The sequence below is a fragment of the Sander lucioperca genome, chromosome 16, assembly GCF_008315115.2.
Source record: "Sander lucioperca isolate FBNREF2018 chromosome 16, SLUC_FBN_1.2, whole genome shotgun sequence".
NCBI classification, from domain to species: Eukaryota; Metazoa; Chordata; class Actinopteri; order Perciformes; family Percidae; genus Sander; species Sander lucioperca.
Window position 1 is genome coordinate 9,025,591 of NC_050188.1, and position 13,058 is coordinate 9,038,648.

A 13,058-nucleotide genomic window follows, 5' to 3' on the forward strand; every position below is an offset into this window, starting at 1 on the left:
TATGACTTTTTAAAACTTTTTTAGATATACTATACTATGACTTTTTAAAACTTTTTTAGACATACTATACTATGACTTTTTAAAACTTTTTTAGACATACTATACTATGACTTTTTAAAACTTTTTTAGATATACTATACTATGACTTTTTAAAACTTTTTTAGACATACTATACTATGACTTTTTATCACTTTTTTCGACATACTATACTGTGACTTTTTTTATGACTTTTTTCAACATGCTGTACTACGACTTTTTTTTTATACTTTTTTCGACATACTATACTACGACTTTTTTTACTTTTTTCGACATACTATACTACGATTTTTTTATCACTTTTTTGACATACTATACTATGACTTTTTTGACTTTTTTCGACATACTGTACTATGACTTTTTATCACTTTTTTGACATACTATACTATTACTTTTTATTTACTTTTTCGACGTACTATATTATGACTTTTTTAAAACTTTTTTCGACATCGTATACTATAACTTTTTATTACTTTTTTCAACATACTGTACTATGACTTTTTATCACTTTTTTGACGTACTATACTATGACTTTTTAATTACTTTTTTCAACATACTATAGTATGAATTTTTTATTACTTTTTTCGACATACTGTACTACGATTTTTAATCACTTTTTTCGACATACTATACTATGAGTTTTTTAAAACTTTTTCCGACATACTGTACTATGAATTTTTTTACTTTTTTCGACATACTATACTATGACTTTTTTATTACTTTTTTCGACATGCTATACTATGACTTTTTTTACTTTTTTCGACATACTATACTATGACTTTTATTTACTTTTCGACATGCTATACTATGACTTTTTTTATGACTTTTTTCAACATGCTATACTACGACTTCTTTATCACTTCTTTCGACATACTACACAATGACCTTTTTAAAACTTCTCTTGACATACTATACTATGACTTTTTATTTACTTTTTTCGACATACTTTACTATGACTTTTTATCACTTTTTTCGACATACTATACTATGACTTTTATTTACTTTTTTCGACATACTATACTATGACTTTTTTTTACTTTTTTCGACATACTATACTATGACTTTTTTTTTTACTTTTTTCGACATACTATACTATGACTTTTTTTACTTTTTTCGACATACTATACTATGACTTTTTTTATGACTTTTTTCAACATGCTATACTACGACTTCTTTATCACTTCTTTCGACATACTACACAATGACCTTTTTAAAACTTCTCTTGACATACTATACTATGACTTTTTATCACTTTTTTGACATACTATACTATGACTTTTTAATTACTTTTTTCAACATACTATACTATGACTTTTTGTCACTTTTTTGACGTACTATACTATGACTTTTTAATTACTTTTTTCAACATACTATACTATGACTTTTTTTACTTTTTTCGACATACTGTACTATGACTTTTTTTATTACTTTTTTCAACATACTATAGTATGAATTTTTTATAACTTTTTTAGACATACTATACTATGACTTTTTTTTATCACTTTTTTAGACATACTATACTATGACTTTTTAAAACTTTTTTCAACATACTATACTATGACTTTTTTATCACTTTTTTCAACATACTATACTATGACTTTTTGTCACTTTTTTGACGTACTATACTATGACTTTTTAAAACTTTTTTCAACATACTATACTATGACTTTTTTATCACTTTTTTCGACATACTATACTATGACTTTTTTAAAACTTTTTTGACATACTATACTATGACTTTTTATTTACTTTTTTCGACGTACTATACTATGACTTTTTTAAAACTTTTTTGACATACTATACTATGACTTTTTAAAACTTTTTTAGACATACTATACTATGACTTTTTAAAACTTTTTTAGACATACTATACTATGACTTTTTAAAACTTTTTTAGACATACTATACTATGACTTTTTATCACTTTTTTAGACATACTATACTGTGACTTTTTTTATGACTTTTTTCAACATGCTGTACTACGACTTTTTTTTAAACTTTTTTCGACATACTATACTACGACTTTTTTTACTTTTTTCGACATACTATACTACGATTTTTTTATCACTTTTTTGACATACTATACTATGACTTTTTTTACTTTTTTCGACATACTGTACTATGACTTTTTATCACTTTTTTGACATACTATACTATTACTTTTTATTTACTTTTTCGACGTACTATATTATGACTTTTTTAAAACTTTTTTCGACATCGTATACTATAACTTTTTATTACTTTTTTCAACATACTGTACTATGACTTTTTATCACTTTTTTGACGTACTATACTATGACTTTTTAATTACTTTTTTCAACATACTATAGTATGAATTTCTTATTACTTTTTTCGACATACTGTACTACGATTTTTAATCACTTTTGTCGACATACTATACTATGAGTTTTTTTAAACTTTTTCCGACATACTGTACTATGACTTTTTTTACTTTTTTCGACATACTATACTATGACTTTTATTTACTTTTCGACATGCTATACTATGACTTTTTTTATGACTTTTTTCAACATGCTATACTACGACTTCTTTATCACTTCTTTCGACATACTACACAATGACCTTTTTAAAACTTCTCTTGACATACTATACTATGACTTTTTAATTACTTTTTTCAACATACTATAACTTTTTTTTAAACTTTTTTCGACATACTATACTATGACTTTTTTTTTACTTTTTTCGACATACTATACTATGACTTTTTTTTACTTTTTTCGACATACTATACTATGACTTTTATTTACTTTTCGACATGCTATACTATGACTTTTTTTATGACTTTTTTCAACATGCTATACTACGACTTCTTTATCACTTCTTTCGACATACTACACAATGACCTTTTTAAAACTTCTCTTGACATACTATACTATGACTTTTTAATTACTTTTTTCAACATACTATACTATGACTTTTTTTTAAACTTTTTTCGACATACTATACTATGACTTTTTTTTTACTTTTTTCGACATACTATACTATGACTTTTTTTTACTTTTTTCGACATACTATACTATGACTTTTTTTTTTACTTTTTTCGACATACTATACTATGACTTTTTTTTTACTTTTTTCGACATACTATACTATGACTTTTTTTAAACTTTTTTCGACCTACTATACTATGATTTTTTTAAACTTTTTTCGACATACTATACTATGACTTTTTTAAAACTTTTTTAGACATACTATACTATGACTTTTTATTTACTTTTTTCGACGTACTATACTATGACTTTTTATTTACTCTTTTCGACGTACTATACTATGACTTTTTAATTACTTTTTTCAACATGCTATAGTATGAATTTTTTATTACTTTTTTCGACATACTATACTATGACTTTTTTTTTTTACATTTTTCGACATACTATACTATGACTTTTTTTATTACTTTTTTCGACATACTATACTATGACTTTTTAAAACTTTTTAGACATACTATACTATGACTTTTTAAAACTTTTTTAGACATACTATACTATGACTTTTTATCACTTTTTTCGACATACTGTACTATGACTTTTTATCACTTTTTTGACATACTATACTATGACTTTTTTTATGACTTTTTTTCAACATGCTATAGTATGAATTTTTTATAACTTTTTTAGACATACTATACTATGACTTTTTAAAACTTTTTTCAACATACTATACTATGACTTTTTAAAACTTCTTTAGACATACTATACTATGACTTTTTAAAACTTTTTTAGACATACTATACTATAACTTTTTATTACTTTTTTCAACATACTGTACTATGACTTTTTATCACTTTTTTGACGTACTATACTATGACTTTTTAATTACTTTTTTCAACATACTATAGTATGAATTTTTTATTACTTTTTTCGACATACTGTACTACGATTTTTAATCACTTTTCGACATACTATACTATGAGTTTTTTAAAACTTTTTCCGACATACTGTACTATGACTTTTTTATTACTTTTTTCGACATACTATACTATGACTTTTTTTACTTTTTTCGACATACTATACTATGACTTTTATTTACTTTTCGACATGCTATACTATGACTTTTTTTATGACTTTTTTCAACATGCTATACTACGACTTCTTTATCACTTCTTTCGACATACTACACAATGACCTTTTTAAAACTTCTCTTGACATACTATACTATGACTTTTTAATTACTTTTTTCAACATACTATACTATGACTTTTTTTTAAACTTTTTTCGACATACTATACTATGACTTTTTTTTACTTTTTTCGACATACTATACTGACTTTTTTTTTTACTTTTTTCGACATACTATACTATGACTTTTTTTTAAACTTTTTTCGACATACTATACTATGACTTTTTTTTACTTTTTTCGACATACTATACTATGACTTTTTTTTAAACTTTTTTCGACCTACTATACTATGACTTTTTTAAAACTTTTTTCGACATACTATACTATGACTTTTTTTATCACTTTTTTAGACATACTATACTATGACTTTTTAAAACTTTTTAGACATACTATACTATGACTTTTTAAAACTTTTTTAGACATACTATACTATGACTTTTTAAAACTTTTTAGACATACTATACTATGACTTTTTAAAACTTTTTTAGACATACTATACTATGACTTTTTATCACTTTTTTCGACATACTATACTGTGACTTTTTTTATGACTTTTTTCAACATGCTATACTACGACTTTTTTTACTTTTTTCGACATACTATACTACGATTTTTTTATCACTTTTTTGACATACTATACTATGACTTTTTTGACTTTTTTCGACATACTGTACTATGACTTTTTATCACTTTTTTGACATACTATACTATTACTTTTTATTTACTTTTTCGACGTACTATATTATGACTTTTTTAAAACTTTTTTCGACATCGTATACTATAACTTTTTATTACTTTTTTCAACATACTGTACTATGACTTTTTATCACTTTTTTGACGTACTATACTATGACTTTTTAATTACTTTTTTCAACATACTATAGTATGAATTTTTTATTACTTTTTTCGACATACTGTACTACGATTTTTAATCACTTTTTTCGACATACTATACTATGACTTTTTTTAAACTTTTTCCGACATACTGTACTATGACTTTTTTTACTTTTTTCGACATACTATACTATGACTTTTTTAAAACTTTTTTCGACGTACTATACTATGACTTTTTTAAAACTTTTTTCGACATATTATACAATTACTTTTTTATTTATTCTTTTCGACATACTATACTACGATTTTTAATCACTTTTTTCGACATACTATACTATGACTTTTTTTTTACTTTTTTCGACATACTATACTATGACTTTTTTTTACTTTTTTCGACATACTATACTATGACTTTTTTTAAACTTTTTTGACTACTATACTTTTTTACTTTTTTCGACATACTATACTATGACTTTTTTTTACTTTTTTCGACATACTATACTATGACTTTTTTTAAACTTTTTTCGACATACTATACTATGACTTTTTATTTACTCTTTTCGACATACTATACTATGACTTTTTATTTACTCTTTTCGACATACTATACTATGACTTTTTTTACTTTTTTCGACATACTATACTGTGACTTTTTTTAAACTTTTTTCGACATACTATACTATGACTTTTTTTAAACTTTTTTCGACATACTATACTATGACTTTTTAAAACTTTTTTCGACATACTATACTATGACTTTTTATTTACTCTTTTCGACATACTATACTATGACTTTTTTTAAAACCTTTTTCGACATACTATACTATTACTTTTTATTTACTTTTTCGACATACTATACTATGACTTTTTTAAAACTTCTCTTGACATACTATACTATGACTTTTTATCACTTTTTTGACATACTATACTATGACTTTTTTTTTTTACATTTTTCGACATACTATACTATGACTTTTTATCACTTTTTTCGACATACTATACTGACTTTTTATCACTTTTTTGACATACTATACTATGACTTTTTTAAAACTTCTCTTGACATACTATACTATGACTTTTTTTAAAACTTTTTTCGACATACTATACTATGACTTTTTTTTTTACTTTTTTCGACATACTATACTATGACTTTTTAAAACTTTTTTCGACATACTATACTATGACTTTTTTAAAACTTTTTTCGACATATTATACAATTACTTTTTTATTTATTCTTTTCGACATACTATACTACGATTTTTAATCACTTTTTTCGACATAGTATACTATGACTTTTTTTTACTTTTTTCGACATACTACACTGACTTTTTTATGACTTTTTTCAACATGCTATACTACGACTTCTTTATCACTTCTTTCGACATACTACACAATGACCTTTTTAAAACTTGTCTTTACATACTATACTATGACTTTTTTTAAACTTTTTTCGACATACTATACTATGACTTTTTTATCAATTTTTTAGACATACTGTACAATGACTTTTTATCACTTTTTTGACGTACTATACTATGAATTTTTTTTTTTTTACATTTTTCGACATACTATACTATGACTTTTTTTAAAACTTTTTTCGACATACTGTACTATGACTTTTTACTTACTTTTTCGACAACAATACTATGACTTTTTTTAAACTTTTTCCGACGTACGATACTATGACTTTTTTTTACTTTTTTCAACATACTATAGTATGAATTTTTTATAACTTTTTCTTCGACATACTATATTATGACTTTTTAATCACTTTTTTGACATACTATACAATGACTTTTTTAAAACTTCTCTTGACATACTATACTATGACTTTTTTTTTTACTTTTTTCGACATACTATACTATGACTTTTTTTATTACTTTTTTCAACATACTATACTTTGACTTTTTAAAAAACTTTTTATGACATTCTGTCTTCCCTCGCTGCGCCTGTCTAATCTGTCTCAGGTGAGCTGCGTCACATCTCCAGCCTGAAGCTGTGGGCTCTGTTTGAGGTTCTGCTGGAGAAGTACGAGTGGCCACTGGACCAGGCGGCGCAGTTCAGCGACTTCCCGTCGACCATGTTGGAGCTGCAGTCTGAATGCAGATCGACGTCAGCGCAGTGTCTGCAACACGCATGGCTGCACACATAAACACACAGCTGATGCACACAGACACGCACACATGTTATGTTTAGGAGTGTTAGAAATCTCTGTTTTAATTTTATGTGTCACGGTCTGATAGTATGGATAAATTGATTGATTGGTTGATTTAAGTTATTCTCTCTGACATTTGCTCAGTTTCTGCAGGTTTCTGTTTGCTTCTGCTCTTTAAACCGTTTGTGATTTTTTGTTTTTTCTGATTCTGCTGAATGCTGTCAGTTCCTTTTGACTATAACTGAGTTGATATTGAACTGACTCTTTCTTCCCTCCCTTTATTAAACCGTATTGTTCATTGATTATTGATCATAGACTTCTAAGACTCCTAAACCTCCCCGATGAGTTTTGATTTAGACGAGCGCACTGTAGCGTCCCGCACCACCCGACCCTCTCACTGCCTCTGATCACAGTATTGATCTCTGTAGCTCAAAGTGAATCGCCTCTGACCTGTTCACCTGTTTCTATGTTCATATAATAAATAGTGCCTATTTAAAGGCACTATTTATTATATATATATATAAGTTGGAGCCCCAACCCCGCCCCCTCCTCCAGTCACAGTGACAGCACCAGTTTTTTTTACATGTGTCCGTTTGTGTGATTGTTTCTTCTGTGAAAATAAAGATGACTGAACACTTGTCTGAGACATTTCTCTTGAACTCTATCCTCAAGTAAAACAAAGGAACAAATGCTAACCTCATGACAATGTTGACATTTTGGCTGTACACTATACAACATCAATCTACAGTCTAAAAATGTTCATTTCCCACAAGACTCAACAGCTTTAATATAAAAACCACAGAAACCAGACTGAGTTTTAATGAAGCTTCTCCCTTACGTCCATTAAAGACACTCTGTAAGTCTGTCAGTGTCTCACACACATAGTCCCGTCTGAGTCTGAGTCTGAGTTTATCAGTTCATAACGCTCTTCATCTTCACTTCTTCTGCACCACCGTCCAACCGTCTTCTTTACCCTGCGGCGATGGAGGAGGAGGAGGATCTGTCATGCTGACTGATGGACCAGACGACTCACACTCCATCTGACACAACACACATTTTACTATATGCAAATAAAGTGTCATGGGGGTGATAGCTGTCATTTGTAAAGTAACCAGTAATTGTAGCTGTCACATAAACACAGTAGGTAAGTATAGGTTTAAGGTTTAAAACCATAGTATAGTATGTCGAAAAAAGTCATAGTATGTCGAAAAAAAACAATATAGTATGTCGAAAAAAGTGATAAAAAAGTCGTAGTATAGTATGTCGAAAAAAGTCATAGTATAGTACGTCAAAAAAAAGTCATAGTATAGTTTTTCGAAAAAAGTGATAAAAAAGGTCATAGTTTAGTATATCGAAAAAATTTAAAAAAGTCATAGTATAGATGTCGAAAAAAGATTAAAAGAAGTCATAGTATACTATGTCAAAAAAGTACAAAAAAGTCATAGTATAGTATGTCGAAAAAAGTGATTAAAAAAGTCATAGTATAGTATGTCGTAAAAAGTAATAAAAAGTCAAAGTATAGTATGTCGAAAACGTACAAAAAAGTCAAAGTATAGTATGTCGAAAAAAGTACAAAAAAGTCATAGTATAGTATGTCGTAAAAAGTTTAAAAAAAAAGTCATAGTATAGTATGTCGTAAAAAGTAATAAAAAGTCATAGTATAGTATGTCAAAAAAAGTAATAAAAAGTCATAGTATAGTATGTCGAAAAAAGTCATGGTATAGAATGTCGAAAAAAAGTCATAGTATAGTATGTCGTAAAAAGTAATAAAAAGTCATAGTACAATGATGAAAAAAGTAATAGAAAAGTCATAGTATAGTATGTCGAAAAAAGTAATAAAAAGTCATAGTATAGTATGTCGAAAAAAGTACAAAAAAGTCATAGTATAGTATGTCGTAAAAAGTAATAAAAAGTCATAGTATAGTATGTCGAAAATGTACAAAAAAGTCATAGTATAGTATGTCGAAAAAGTACAAAAAAGTCATAGTATAGTATGTCGAAAAAAGTAAATAAAAAGTCATAGTATAGTATGTCGAAAAAAGTACAAAAAAGTCATAGTATAGTATGTCGAAAAAAGTTTAAAAAAAAAGTCATAGTATAGTATGTCGAAAAAAGTAATAGAAAAGTCATAGTATAGTATGTCGAAAAAAGTCTTAGTAGGGGCGGCCTCTAGCTCACCCAGTAAGAGCGTTCGCCCCACGTAGGCTGAGTCCTTTGCAGCGGTGCAGGTTTGACTCCGACCTGCTGGTCTTTGCTGCGTGTCATCCCCCATCTCTCTCCCCCTTTCCTGTCTATCCACTGTCACTATTCAATAAAAGGAAAAGCCCCCCAAAAAATAATTTTAATAAAAAAGTCATAGTATGGTATGTCGAAAAAAGTTTTTAAAAACGTCATAGTATAGTATGTCGAAAAAGTACAAAAAAGTCATAGTATATGTCAAAAAAAGTTTAAAAAAAAGTCATAGTATTGTATGTCAAAAAAGTAAATAAAAAATCATATCATAGTATGTCGAAAAAAGTAATAAAAAAGTCATAGTATAGTATGTCAAAAAAGTAAATAAAAAATCATAGTATAGTATGTCGAAAAAAATGATAAAAAAGTCATAGTATAGTATGTCGAAAAAAATGATAAAAAAGTCATAGTATAGTATGTCGAAAACGTACAAAAAAGTCATAGTATAGTATGTCGAAAAAAATTATAAAAAAGTCATAGTATAGTATGTCGAAAAAAGTACAAAAAAGTCATAGTATAGTATGTCGTAAAAAGTAATAAAAAGTCATAGTATAGTATGTCGTAAAAAGTAATAAAAAGTCATAGTATAGTATGTTGAAAAAAGTACAAAAAAGTCATAGCATAGTATGTCGTAAAAAGTAATAAAAAGTCATAGTATAGTATGTCGTAAAAAGTAATAAAAAGTCATAGTATAGTATGTCGAAAAAAGTCTTAGTAGGGGCGGCCTCTAGCTCACCTAGTAAGAGCGTTCGCCCCACGTAGGCTGAGTCCTTTGCAGCGGTGCAGGTTTGAATCCGGCCTGCTGCTCTTTGCTGCGTGTCATCCCCCATCTCTCTCCCCCTTTCCTGTCTATCCACTGTCACTATTCAATAAAGGGAAAAGCCCCCCAAAAAATAATCTTAATAAAAAAGTCATAGTATAGTATGTCGAAAAAGAATATAAAAAGTCATAGTATAGTATGTCGTAAAAAGTAATAAAAAGTCATAGTATAGTATGTCGAAATTTGTTTTAAAAGTCGAAAAAAGAAATAAAAAGTCATAGTACAATGATGAAAAAAGTAATAGAAAAGTCATAGTATGTTGAAAAAAGTAATAAAAAAGTCATAGCATATTATATCGAAAAAAGTAAAGAAATGTCATAGTATAGTATGTCGAAAAAGTACAAAAAAGTCATAGTATAGTATGTCGAAAAAAGTTAAAAAAAAGTCATAGTATAGTATGTCGTAAAAAGTAATAGAAAAGTCATAGTATAGTATGTCGAAAAAAGTTTAGTATGTCGAAAAAAGTAAAGAAATGTCATAGTATAGTATGTCGAAAAAAGTTTTAAAAAAAAGTCATAGTATAGTATGTCGTAAAAAGTAATAAAAAGTAATAGTATAGTATGTCGAAAAAAGTAAAAAAAAGTCATAGTATAGTATGTCGAAAAAAGTTAAAAAAAAGTCATAGTATAGTATGTCGTAAAAAGTAATAAAAAGTAATAGTATATAGTATGTTGAAAAAAGTAATAAAAGGTCATAATACAATGATGAAAAAAGTAATAGAAAAGTCATAGTATAGTATGTCGAAAAAAGTTTAGTATGTCGAAAAAAGTAAAGAAAAGTCATAGTATAGTATGTCGTAAAAAGTAATAAAAAGTCATAGTATAGTATGTCGAAAAAGTACAAAAAAAGTCATAGTATAGTATGTCGAAAAAAGTACAAAAAAGTCATAGCATAGTATGTCGTAAAAAGTAATAAAAAGTCATAGTATAGTATGTCGTAAAAAGTAATAAAAAGTCATAGTATAGTATGTCGTAAAAAGTAATAAAAAGTCATAGTATAGTATGTCGAAAAAAGTCTTAGTAGGGGCGGCCTCTAGCTCACCCAGTAAGAGCGTTCACCCCACGTAGGCTGAGTCCTTTGCAGCGGTGCAGGTTTGACTCCGACCTGCTGCTCTTTGCTGCGTGTCATCCCCCATCTCTCTCCCCCTTTCCTGTCTATCCACTGTCACTATTCAATAAAGGGAAAAGCCCCCCAAAAAATAATCTTAATAAAAAAGTCATAGTATGGTATGTCGAAAAAAGTTTTTAAAAACGTCATAGTATAGTATGTCGAAAAAGTATAAAAAAAAGTCATAGTATATGTCAAAAAAAGTTAAAAAAAAAAAAGTCATAGTATTATATGTCAAAAAAGTAAATAAAAAGTCATAGTATAGTATGTCGAAAACGTACAAAAAAGTCATAGTATAGTATGTCGAAAAAGAATATAAAAAGTCATAGTATAGTATGTCGTAAAAAGTAATAAAAAGTCATAGTATAGTATGTCGAAAAAAGTTAAAAAAAAGTCATAGTATAGTATGTCGTAAAAAGTAATAGAAAAGTCATAGTATAGTATGTCGAAAAAAGTTTAGTATGTCGAAAAAAGTAAAGAAATGTCATAGTATAGTATGTCGAAAAAAGTTTTAAAAAAAAGTCATAGTATAGTATGTCGAAAAAAGTTTTAAAAAAAAGTCATAGTATAGTATGTCGAAAAAAGTAAAAAAAAGTCATAGTATAGTATGTCGAAAAAAGTTTTAAAAAAAAGTCATAGTATAGTATGTCGTAAAAAGTAATAAAAAGTAATAGTATATAGTATGTTGAAAAAAGTAATAAAAGGTCATAATACAATGATGAAAAAAGTAATAGAAAAGTCATAGTATAGTATGTCGAAAAAAGTTTAGTATGTCGAAAAAAGTAAAGAAAAGTCATAGTATAGTATGTCGTAAAAAGTAATAAAAAGTCATAGTATAGTATGTCGAAAAAAGTACAAAAAAAGTCATAGTATAGTATGTCGAAAAAAGTACAAAAAAGTCATAGCATAGTATGTCGTAAAAAGTAATAAAAAGTCATAGTATAGTATGTCGTAAAAAGTAATAAAAAGTCATAGTATAGTATGTCGTAAAAAGTGATAAAAAGTCATAGTATAGTATGTCGAAAAAAGTCTTAGTAGGGGCGGCCTCTAGCTCACCCAGTAAGAGCGTTCACCCCACGTAGGCTGAGTCCTTTGCAGCGGTGCAGGTTTGACTCCGACCTGCTGCTCTTTGCTGCGTGTCATCCCCCATCTCTCTCCCCCTTTCCTGTCTATCCACTGTCACTATTCAATAAAGGGAAAAGCCCCCCAAAAAATAATCTTAATAAAAAAGTCATAGTATGGTATGTCGAAAAAAGTTTTTAAAAACGTCATAGTATAGTATGTCGAAAAAGTATAAAAAAAAGTCATAGTATATGTCAAAAAAAGTTAAAAAAAAAAAAGTCATAGTATTATATGTCAAAAAAGTAAATAAAAAGTCATAGTATAGTATGTCGAAAACGTACAAAAAAGTCATAGTATAGTATGTCGAAAAAGAATATAAAAAGTCATAGTATAGTATGTCGTAAAAAGTAATAAAAAGTCATAGTATAGTATGTCGAAATTTGTTTTAAAAGTCGAAAAAAGAAATAAAAAGTCATAGTACAATGATGAAAAAAGTAATAGAAAAGTCATAGTATGTTGAAAAAAGTAATAAAAAAGTCATAGCATATTATATCGAAAAAAGTAAAGAAATGTCATAGTATAGTATGTCGAAAAAGTACAAAAAAGTCATAGTATAGTATGTCGAAAAAGTACAAAAAAGTCATAGTATAGTATGTCGAAAAAAGTTTAAAA